This window comes from Mixophyes fleayi, chromosome 9 (assembly GCF_038048845.1).
Source record: "Mixophyes fleayi isolate aMixFle1 chromosome 9, aMixFle1.hap1, whole genome shotgun sequence".
Taxonomy (NCBI): Eukaryota; Metazoa; Chordata; class Amphibia; order Anura; family Limnodynastidae; genus Mixophyes; species Mixophyes fleayi.
The window spans coordinates 79,946,794-79,958,352 of record NC_134410.1 but is presented as its reverse complement, the minus strand read 5'-3'; positions in this window follow the sequence as shown (position 1 = coordinate 79,958,352).

Here is an 11,559-nt window from a genome sequence, read left to right as displayed (position 1 = left end):
CTGATTACTAAGAATTAGAGATGCTCATGCTCGGTTCCCAGAGAACCGAACACACCTGAACTTAGCAGATCCGAGTACCGAGACAATCCGACTTGGTATTTCGCGCCCTCAAACTTAAAACGAGGCAAAATGTAATTGTTACGTTGTCAGATCTCGCGAGTTTTGGATCCTATAAGTACCGCCCCCCACAGCAATCCTTTCAGTGCTGAAACAGAAATTGTAATAATAGGGCTGTCAGTGTTCTTATAAGTCTCCAGTGACATTCTACTGTGCCATAGCTTATACAGAAACAGGAGGGGTGGAATTGTTCTTGCCACTGTCCAGTCTCAGGCATGATGATACTAATCCCTCTACCCCATGTGCTAAAGCCTATGTTCAAGTACATAGTGGTTTTAAGTCAGGGAAACAAAAATGTAAATAAAAAGCTTGTACCTTTTAAAGAAAAAAAACACCTCTCTAATAAAGGTGAAAGTTTACTGTAGAAAAACATAAAATTCCCAACATGCCACTCTACCCAAAATATTACAAAGCATACCAGCATCAGCTAGCTCCCTTCTCTCAGCTAGATCTCAGCACCTGCAATCTACACTGTCATCATATTCACCCTCATCAGTGTGTACATCATCCTCAAACAATACTAATTCATCCCCGCTGGAATGCACCATCACAGAAGTCTGTGTACTTTGATGTAATTGCCGGTAATAGCCTTCCGCATGTGCCTCATCTGCATCACCACTTGTTGTCTTGGGAAAGCTAAGTTTATTCCTAGCAGCAATTTTCAGAGAAACTGAAGGACGTCATTATGTCATGTACCCCTTGAGCTGTCAGATTGCATCTCTTGAGATCTGGGTCAGTTGGAAAGAAAGAGAAGACATCGCTCTTAAACCTAGAATCAAGCATAGTTGCCAAAATGTAATGATCTGATTTCAAGATGTTGATAACTCTTGGATCCTGGCGGAGTGAATAAAGGACTTAATCTACAAGTCCAACATAATTAGCGGAATTGCTTTGTTTAATTTGCTCCTTCAATTTCTCTTGCTGCTTTTCAAAAAGTCTAATTAGGGGAATCACTTGACTTAAGCTAAAAGTGTCTGCACTCTCTTCACAGGTGACTACTTGGAGTGGTTTCAGCACCTTGCACAACACGGAAAGTATTCTCCACTGCGCTGGACTAAAGTACATTCCCCCTAAATTCTATTCTTCTTGCAGTTGCTGCATTTTCCTACCTGCTGTTGCAGAACCCTAAATATTTCGGGACACAGACAGCATCTCCTGCATGTCACTGTCATTTTTTTAAAAAGTTCTGTACCACCAAGTTGATTGTGTGAGCAAAGCAGGGAATGTAACGGAATTCCCCCGCTGTACTACTCTAACAATATTGATGGGGTTATCAGAAATCACATATCCTCAGGAGAGTCCAAGCAGGATAAGCCATGTTGCAATGACATCCCTTAGTTTTTCAAACAGGTTGTCAGCAGTATTACCTCTGACCTCCGCCTTGTCTCGTCTCAGATAACCACCTCTCACTACCGCCTTCAAGACTTTTCCCGTGCTGCTCCCCACTTATTGAATTCCCTACCACGCTCAATCAGACTTTCCCACAGCCTTCAAATCTTTAGATGCTCTTTGAAAACCTATTATTTAGAGGTGACCTTTTGCTTAATAACACTATTCACACTAATGCACCCTCACAACTATCCCAATCTCCACTCTGAGCCACGCTCGCTCCTCTTGTTTCAGCTGTGCCCTCTTCCCTTTAGAATGTAAGCTCTCTAATGCAGGGTCCTCCATACCCTTTGTTTTCATGTCTCCATTCATTTTGTCTGCCTTGTCTGTTCTTGTTTGACATATGTCTTGCTTTATGTATGTCCTTGTCTTCCCTGCTGTATGGCGCTGTGGTGCCTTACAAATCTACGATAACAATAATATGCTTCTTAGTGAAGCAGATGACACACAGAGTAGCCTGCCTCTGAAAAATGTGACGTTCTTGGGTACATGCTGCTGCTGTCCCTGCTGGTGAAGTCGAATCACCAACCCAGTGGGCTGTCACAATCATATAATCTTTACTTTGCCCAGTTCCGCTTGTGCACATATCTGTGGTTAAGTGTACAGTGGGTAGAATAGCATTTTGTAGCCCAATAATTACATTTTTACAAACCTTCTGGTAGAAGTGAGAAATAGCTTTTCTAGTAAAATGGTGTTGTGATGGAATTTGGTAACGGGGACAGAAGACCTCAAGTTACTATCTAAAACCAGCTGCATGAATAGTAGATATTGGATGCAGATCTAATACTAGCATAGTCGCCATGGCATCTGTGATCCGCTTTGTGACTGGGCAACAGCTTTCATACTTGCTTCTTCTTGCAAAGGATTGTTTAACAGTCAATTGTTGTAAACTACTAGTAGTCTTCTTCTTGGTCTGCTTCTGGGTTGAAGATCCACCCCCAGCAGCAGTAGGCCTAACGCTAAAGGATTCTTCTGAGGAGTCCTAGATAGGGGAGGAGTCATCTCGCCTTAGCAACTTGGATGCAGGACTAACTCCGATCACTTGTGAGGATATTGATGATGAAAGTGTTGGGGGAGTACATTGCAGGTGCTGGGATCTAGCTGAGAGAAGGGAGGTAGCTGATGCTGGACTGCTTGTTGTTATTTTTTAGCAAAAGTTTCTGATTTTCACAAAAGCTTTCCATAAACTTGCCTCAAATGGCGCAATATGGATGAGGTTCCTAGATGGTTAAGGTCCCTACCTCTACTGACTGTGGCTTTACAATGCTACAAATGGCTAGACAACTGTTGTCAGGATTTGTGTAAAAATAATTCCACACATAAAAGGTGGATTTTTTGGTCTTATGCCCAGGCATGACAATGGTCTTCTTCTTATAACTGACAAGAACTGCTGCAATCTTTGTTTGAAAGTGTATGAAAATAATTTTGTATAACTACAAGCACCAGCATACCCATGGTAGTCAGGGCATGTTGGCACTTAGAGAACCACAAGTGCCAACATGCCCTGACACAGGGGGACCCCTGTCGTGTGTCCCCCTGCTATAGTGCTACCCACCCCGGCTGGTTTGCCTAGCGCTGTTTAAGTGAAAATTGGGGGAAATCCACACAAAATTTTTCCCCGATTTTCACGTAACCAGCAGAAGGCTGGCAGCACTAGAGTTAATAGTGAATAGAGGGGGGACCCCACGCTTTTTTTTTTTACTTTTATTTATTTTTATCAGTTTTGACAGCTGCCAGGACCTCCGGGTTTTGACAGCTGCCAGGTCTATAGACAGGAAGTGTAACAGTGAAGTGTTTACTGAACACACTGCTAGAATGCAGCATGTTGTATCTGGCATGTTTTAAAGCAAATTCAGGAGAGTTCGCTAAATCGCAGCTTCATACATTTGAGACTTTTATAGCTAGAGTGGAAAACAGTCGGGAGTTTGATCTCTATCGATTTTGGAAATAGCGATTTTGACAGAAACACATCTCTGGCGATTTTACATGAAATCTCAGGTTCATACATCTGCTGAAAAAAAATCGCTGGATTTGCAAAACTGGACCTCAATACATTTACCCCCTGATCTTCTGTAGCAATGCTGACATCTAGTGGCTATCACAGAGTACTATTTCATGTATAACTAGTGCAGGATAACTGTAGCAGTACAATAAGTACTATCAAAATTGTGTAATTTTTAGGGATGAGCGGGCTCGGATTTTAGCAATCAGAACACCCCCGAACAGTGCCGATCCGAGCCTAATCCGTGCACTGTTCGGGTATTCCCGCCGATCGCAAAACTCAAAACGAGGCAAAACCTCATAATCCCGCCGTCGGATCTCGCGAGATCCGGATTAGTTTATGGGAAGATGTGAATTGTTTATGAATGGAAGCCTGAGACTGGACGCTATCAGACAGGCTGATTAGGGAGAGTACACGATGATTGCTCAACTTCAAAATTTAACCACCATTGAAACAAAAAAGGTTCAGCTCAACATATACCGTAAGAACTAACCATGATCCATAATGTAATAATTTCCTCGGTTATGTTCAGTGGCAGCCATACAATACATATATGCTGATGGTGCAGATGCATTCTCAAGAATTGTTTGGCTTGATATATTGGAACAATATGCAACATTTCCGAGTGCTTTTTAAAGTAAATTATGCTCATTTTGCAGCCAACTCTGTATCAGCCTCTTTACCCAGAGCTAGAGTAAGAAGCCAAAACTCAAACTTTTCTCATGGAACAAGATAGTCATCAAGGCTCACTGTCAACTGCATTGTTTGCAATAGTTCTGAAACCCTTGGCCAGGTTTTATAACATGACATAAATATAGTACACTTCCATCCAGTGAAATGTATGTTAGAAATGGTAAATCTATTTAGTAAATGCTCTTAAAATCTTAAAATGAATTGGGACCAACCAATGTGATTTTCAATAGATACTAGACTTCAAATAAACCTAATATTTTGCCATACTGATCCTGCCGTACAAGTCCAGTGGTACTGCTGTATAGGTCCACTGATCCTGCCATATAAGTCCAGTGGTACAGCCGTATAACTCCAGTCCAGTGGTACTCTCCTGTGCCGCATATAATTTTTAAAGGCTTTGTCGAGTGTGTGTGGTTTAGGGGTACGCTCTCTTGTGCTGCATATAATGGAGAACAAAAATTTGGAGGACAAAGTAGGGAAAGATCAAGAACCACTTCCTCCTAATGCTGAAGCTGCTGCCACTAGTCATGACATAGACGATAAAAATCCCATCAACGTGGCCATCCCTAACATAAGGGTGGGTGGGAGGGCCCAAGGACAATTCCATCTTGCACCTCTTTTTTTGGCATTATGTGCTCTTTGGTGCCTAGTTTTCAAACTGCCATCCTGTCTGCCTCTGCAGTGCCACTCCTAGATGGGCCACGTGTTTGTGCCGCCCACTTGTGTCGCTTAGCTTAGTCATCCAGCTACCTCGGTGCAACCTTTTGGCCTAAAAACAATATTTTGAGGTGTGAGGTGTTCAGAATAGACTGGAAATGAGTGGAAATGAATGTCATTGAGGTTAATAATAGCGTAGGAGTGAGAAAAAAAACAAAAATCTGGAATTTAGCAGTTTTTATGCTTTTTAGAAAAAAAAATCAGAACCCAAAACCCAAAACCTTGAGGGGGGTGTTTTGGCAAAACCCATTAGAACCCAAAACCTGAAGGTAATCAGAACCCAAAACCCAAAACGCGAAAAGTGCCCGGTGCACATCCCTAGTAATTTTTCCACTACAGTAAACTGCAGTATTCCGTTATTTGTATATTAATTATTTTAATACTTAAAATATAAAAATAATCCCCAAGGATTCTTTATAGTCCTATGTTATATGTTATTTATTTTCATTCCTATGAGTTCCCCAATGACATGTCTAAGGAAATTCACTTAAACGTTCTCTTTTAAACTCTGAAGAAGTGCAAATGTGCATATTACTCTACCTTGTGAAGTCATAGGTGCAGGCCCACATTCCAGTTTGTAGAAATGCCCTGTAAAAATTGGTCTGTGCCTATTCCTGCAGGAGCATGGGTCCAGCTGAACATGCGTGAAGAGTAAAAACATAACATCAAAGTTATGTCAACTACTTTCTTTAGGACCATCCCCTTCACTAAATGAAACTATTTATGTCTGGAATTAATCAATAGAGCAATGTGCCATAGGGCCGGTCTTTATCATACCTCAGATGAATTAAAAAGCAATATCTGGAACACTAATGGGCCGCCCAAGCAACACTCGGACCTGCCCCAAACGGCACCCAGATTTGGCCAAACCACACCTGTTCCACACAAACCACACACACATTACCGCAAGGCCATGACCCTTTCTGGCACTGCGAATCAGGTCAGTCCCGATAAAATACAGATGTTTGTGTTGTGTGTTTAAATATTTTTATTACATTGATATGTTTGCAGATGTAAATGTTCTAACCCACATCAAATGTGTTTGGATTGAAAAAGGCACAACATTGAAAGTATTGAATGATTTCCCAAGTTATTTTCCCACTCTGCTGGAATGTCTGGGAGAATTAGGATGAAGCCTCCCGGTCTACTAGGAAAGCAGATGATTCTCACAGAAGGGCGGTTACCTGCTTGTTAGGTGGGCATGGACTTCCCTGCCTCAGTAAACACCAAAAGGTACCTGTCGGACAGAAGACAATTTACAAGGAGAAAGAGGCTCTGTAGTCACTTGCAAACCAAGATCTGAAAGTTACTAAGGCTTAAAAAATTAAAATATATTCACTTTGTTCCGTATTGTGTAGTGCAGACTTTTTCTTAATTAACAATTAGTGCTAAGTTGACTGACACATATGCTTATGATAGATAAATATGCTGCAATAAAGCACATATATAAACCTGGTACAGGTAGTGTACTTTATTCATGTTTGTACACTAGTTTAAGGCCTATAGGACCCAGGACCCAGACTCCAACAACATTATGACATCACCATATCCAGACATGCCATCAGTGAACCCACATATGCCCTACACTATGCTATATGTCCCTTACATGACTGTGGCCACTGTACCAGATGACATCCACATGCCATACACTGTACCAGTTTCCCCCCACATGCCTTTCATTGTACAAGGTGTCCCCACCTAGTGTCTCAGCCCCAATACCACCTCCACTCCTCTCCCCACACATTAAATCAATACCACACACTTACACGAATGCACTTACCTCATCACAGTCCTGGCCTCCTCCTGCTCAGTCTACTGGTCCACTGTGCACTCCCTGTACTTCCGGCTCAGAGAGGAGGGGAGCATCCATTACCCACTAAGCTGGTTCCACGCTCTGATGGCGGGATTCCCTGCTGCTAACCGCTGACACTGTGTAGTGCAAACTCTGCACTGGCGGGATCTCAGTGAGATGCCTGCCTAATGTGCACAAATCTTGGCATATTAAGTAGCTGCTTTAGGAGCAGAGCTTGGCTGGCAGTGATCTGGAAATACCTATGGCTTGTTACCTTAGACCTATATAAGTCATTTTCCTATTGGCACACATTGCCAGCTTTTTGAAATAGCTTTTATAAATCAGTGTTTATTTTTTCTCCCTGAATGAGAAATACTAGTACAACTATTATGAACCTGAAAAGTAATGCTTCACAAATTAGAATTAGCAGCTAATATATTAAAAAGAGTTAGCACCCATAAAAATATTATAAACAGACATGTAAACTCCCTTCATTTAGTTATAAAATGTGGGATGGCTGAGATGTAATTCCTTTAATTAAGCTGAACATGTCAGTGATCAATATTCTAAATAACTTCTGTGTGGATGGCCACTGTCTTGATCTTGTTTTCGCTAGACTATGCTCAGTCTCTTATTTCCTTAACACTCCTTTCCCCGTCTCGGATCATCACCTTATTAGCTACTCGCTCACCCTCAGTTCTTTTCTCTCCCTAGTGTCAAACTCTTTCAAGCTTCCTCACAACCGCAGGAATTTCAACTCTAATGATTTTCAACAGTTTTCCACCTCTCTCCAACACCTTCTCTCCCCAATTACTACATTCTCCTCCCCTGATCGGGCAGTACCCCATTTTCATCAAACCCTAGCAACTGCCCTGGATCAAGTGGCTCCAGCGACACTACATACTTCGCGTAGAATTCGTTGCCAACCGTGGCACACTACAGTAACACGAACTCTACAAAAACTTTCTCGTAAAGCAGAACGTCACTGGCGTAAATCTTGTACCTCTAATGATTTCATCACATATACTGATATTTACCACTTCTATAGAAATGCTCTGGATACTGCTAAACAAACCTACTTCCAATATCTCATCTATGCTCAGGCTTTTAACCCCAAACGCTTCTTTAACACATTTAAATCTCTTCTGAATCCTCCTGCCCCAAATCCTCCAACTACCATCAGTGCACAGGATCTTGCTTCCTATTTCAAGGACAAAATTGATAAGATCAGACTTGAAATGGTATCTCCCTTGACAAGCAATCAGCTCAATTGCTTTGTAGCACCCTCTGACACTCTCTTTTCATTTGATCCCACAAATGAAGAGGAAGTTTCTACTCTCTTCTCAGCTTCCTACTCTACCTCCTGTCCTCTTGATCCCATTTTCTCACAAATTGATATATCCCTGTCTCCTGTGCTCATTTCCCCTCTAACTAAAATCTGTAATCTATCTCTTTCTACTGGTATTTTTCCATCACTATTCAAGCATGCAGTGATTACTCCCATTTTAAAAAAACAGAATTCTGACCCTAACTCTCTCGTAAATTACCGCCCCATCTCCCAGCTCCCATGCCCCTGCAAGCTTCTCAAGAGAATTGCCTACACTCGCCTCACACACTTTCTGACAGCAAACAACCTATTGGATCCTTTTCAGTCAGACTTTCGCTCTCAACACTCCACAGAGACTGCGCTGACCAAGGTTGTCAATGATTTGTTCACAGCAAAAAATAATAACCATTACTCTCTTCTAATTCTTCTGAATCTCTCTGCTGCATTTGACACTGTTGACCACTCTCTCCTCATACAAACGCTACAATCCCTAGGTCTTGAAGGCACTGTCCTATCCTGGTTCTCATCCTACCTATCTAATCGCTCTTTCAGTGTTAATTTCTCTGGATCCACCTCTGCTCCGCTTCCTTTATCAGTTTGAGTACCACAAGGCTCAGTCCTAGGTCCTCTGCTATTCTCTATCTACACCTCTTCTCTTGGAAAACTAATAAGCTCCTTTGGATTTCAGTATCATCTCTATGCGGATGATACACAAATCTATCTATCCACTCCTGATCTTTCACCATCTATGTTGTCTCGCATTACTGACTGTCTTTCTGCCATTTCATCTTGGATGTCTTCTCGCCAACTCAAACTCAATCTTTCAAAAACTGAATTAATAATATTCCCACCCAAAAATAGAAGCTTCCTGCCTGACATTTCTATTTCTGTCGATAACATGACCATAAATCCCACACCGCAAGCTCGTTGCCTAGGTGTAATCCTTGATTCACAACTGTCGTTTATTCCCCACATCAACTCTATATCTAAATCATGTTACATACACCTTAAGAACATTTCCAGAATATGCACATATCTGAAACAAGACACCGCAAAAACATTAATTCATGTACTCATCATCTCCCGCATCGACTATTGCAATTCCCTCCTTACTGGTCTTCCCAAAGTCAGACTTGAACCCCTACAATGATGATGATGATGATGATGATGATGATACAATCTATTTTGCAAGCAGCGGCTAGATTGATTTTCCTTGCAAACCGTTATTCCTCTGCTGAGCCACTCTGTCAGTCTCTACATTGGCTGCATGTATTTCAACGAATCAATATAAAATTCTTCTACTAACATATAAGGCCATCAACAAAATTGCACCGACATACATTTACTCACTTGCTCAAACTATCTCCCAACTCGACACCTCCGTTCTGCACAAGATCTACGTCTCTCTTCCACTCTCATCACATCCTCCCATTCTTGGTTACAGGATTTTTTCCGGGCTGCACCCACTTTGTGGAATTCCCTCCCATGCACAGTAAGACTTTCCTCTAGTCTTCAAACTTTCAAGCGTTCACTGAAAATCCACCTCTTCAGACAAGGTTATGCTTTTCCTCAACCACCATCTTAATTTCCCTAGATTACCCTATTACCATTCTCTACACTGCTAACGCAAGACAACATCCCTCTGACCAACACTGCAACACATACAGCCCACTCAATACTTTCACCTTTGTGTTCTAGCTGGTCCATTGTGCAATATGATGTAGCACATGCCCTTGTGTTTCTAACTCCCATTGTCTTATAGATTGTAAGCTTGCGAGCAGGGTTCTCCTACCTCTGTGTCTGTATGTATTACCCAGTATTGTCTTATTAATGTTTATTCCCAATTTTAAAGCGCTACGGAATTTTCTGGCGCTATATAAATAAATGTTGATGATGATGATGATGATATCACTCAACTTGTGTATAAAGGCAAAAGTCACTTATCAGCTGCCAGTGACCAAGTGTATGTATTCACTGTTATCTATGCTACTATGTCTGTTATATTTCACATCACATAATCTAAGGTAAGATTATTTTATATATGGATATATAGCTGGGGCAGTAAACCTGCCACCACCTACCTCACACACACTACATTGCCACAAGCTCCCTGTGCTATCACACACAAATTACTGTGCCCCTTTATCATCACCATGCTGTGCCTCCTTATAATCACACTGTGCCCCATCACAACCGAGCTGTGCCCACTTATGATCACACTGAGCCCTCCATACTGCTTTTCCCCCCCTTCACTTAGCCCCCTTCATCACACTGTGCCATGCTGCTCCCTCGCTTCATCACTCTGTGCCATGCTGCTCTCCCCTTAACCTTCATCACACTGTGCCATGCTGCTCCCTCCCTTCATCACTCTGTGCCATGCTGCTCCCCTCATAACCTTCATCACACTGTGCCATGCTGCTCTCCTTCATCACACTGTGCCATGCTGCTCCCCCCCCTCTCCTTCATCACACTGTGCCATGCTGCTCCCCCCTTCATCACTCTGTGCTATGCTGCTCCCCCCTAACCTTCATTACACTGTGCCATGCTGCTCCCCTCCCCTTCTTCATCACACTGTGCCTTTCTCTCCCCCCCGTCTTCATCACACTGTGCCTTTCTGCTTCCCTCCGATCCTTTACTTACCTTTGTATTGGCAAAAAATAAAAAATAAAAAACTATTTTGGTTAAAAAAAATAACAAAAAAAACAAAACTGTGGCCAATGAGGGCCCGAGCCAGGCCCCCTGGCTTGTCCGGGCCCAGGTAATTATTACCCGCCCCCCTAAAAATACACTACTAAAATTCAAGTAATTAACATTTGTGACATGATGGACAGCATATGCCACCCTGTCTGTTGCTGCTGGGAACCAGATGGGCTTACTTTGCCACCGTTCTCTTTCTTTATCCCAAATGCGCCCTCTAACCACAGTAGAAGGGGCTTCAGCTGTTGCCACCACTGGACTCTATAGTGGCATCCAGAACCACGTCCTTCTGGGTAACTTTCGCTGCTAGTGTATCCCCTTGCTGGTACACCTGGGCTGGTACTCCTGACCTCTTGCCTTCATATCAGGGTTGCTGTGGATGGTACTCCTGGCCTATCACACTGGCCAGAGCTGCAGGTAGCAGCAAAGCGTTGGTACTGAAAAGCTGGGTCCAAACCTCAGAACAGACGGAAAGAGCTTAGATTTGAATCTAATCTGTAGGTCACAGGAAATACAGCAGGGAAGAAGTTGCCAAAGCAGAATCTTGAAGCAAGTGATGTTTATTAGCTCCAGTGTCCTGATTAGGATAGTTCACACTGATTTAAAGTACCAGTGATCAAAAGGTCAGAATAAACAATAATGATACATTTTAGTACAAACCAGTGCTGTTTTATACAGTTTTGGGTACAGCGTTGCAGGGGTAAGCCAGCCCCCTGAACTCTTTGCTGGCCTCAAGATGTCTGAGTTTTTTTTAGTATCAGGATGCAATGTGTTTCCCCAAACATGGATTTAAATGCAATTTATACTTAACAAAATTTACACTTA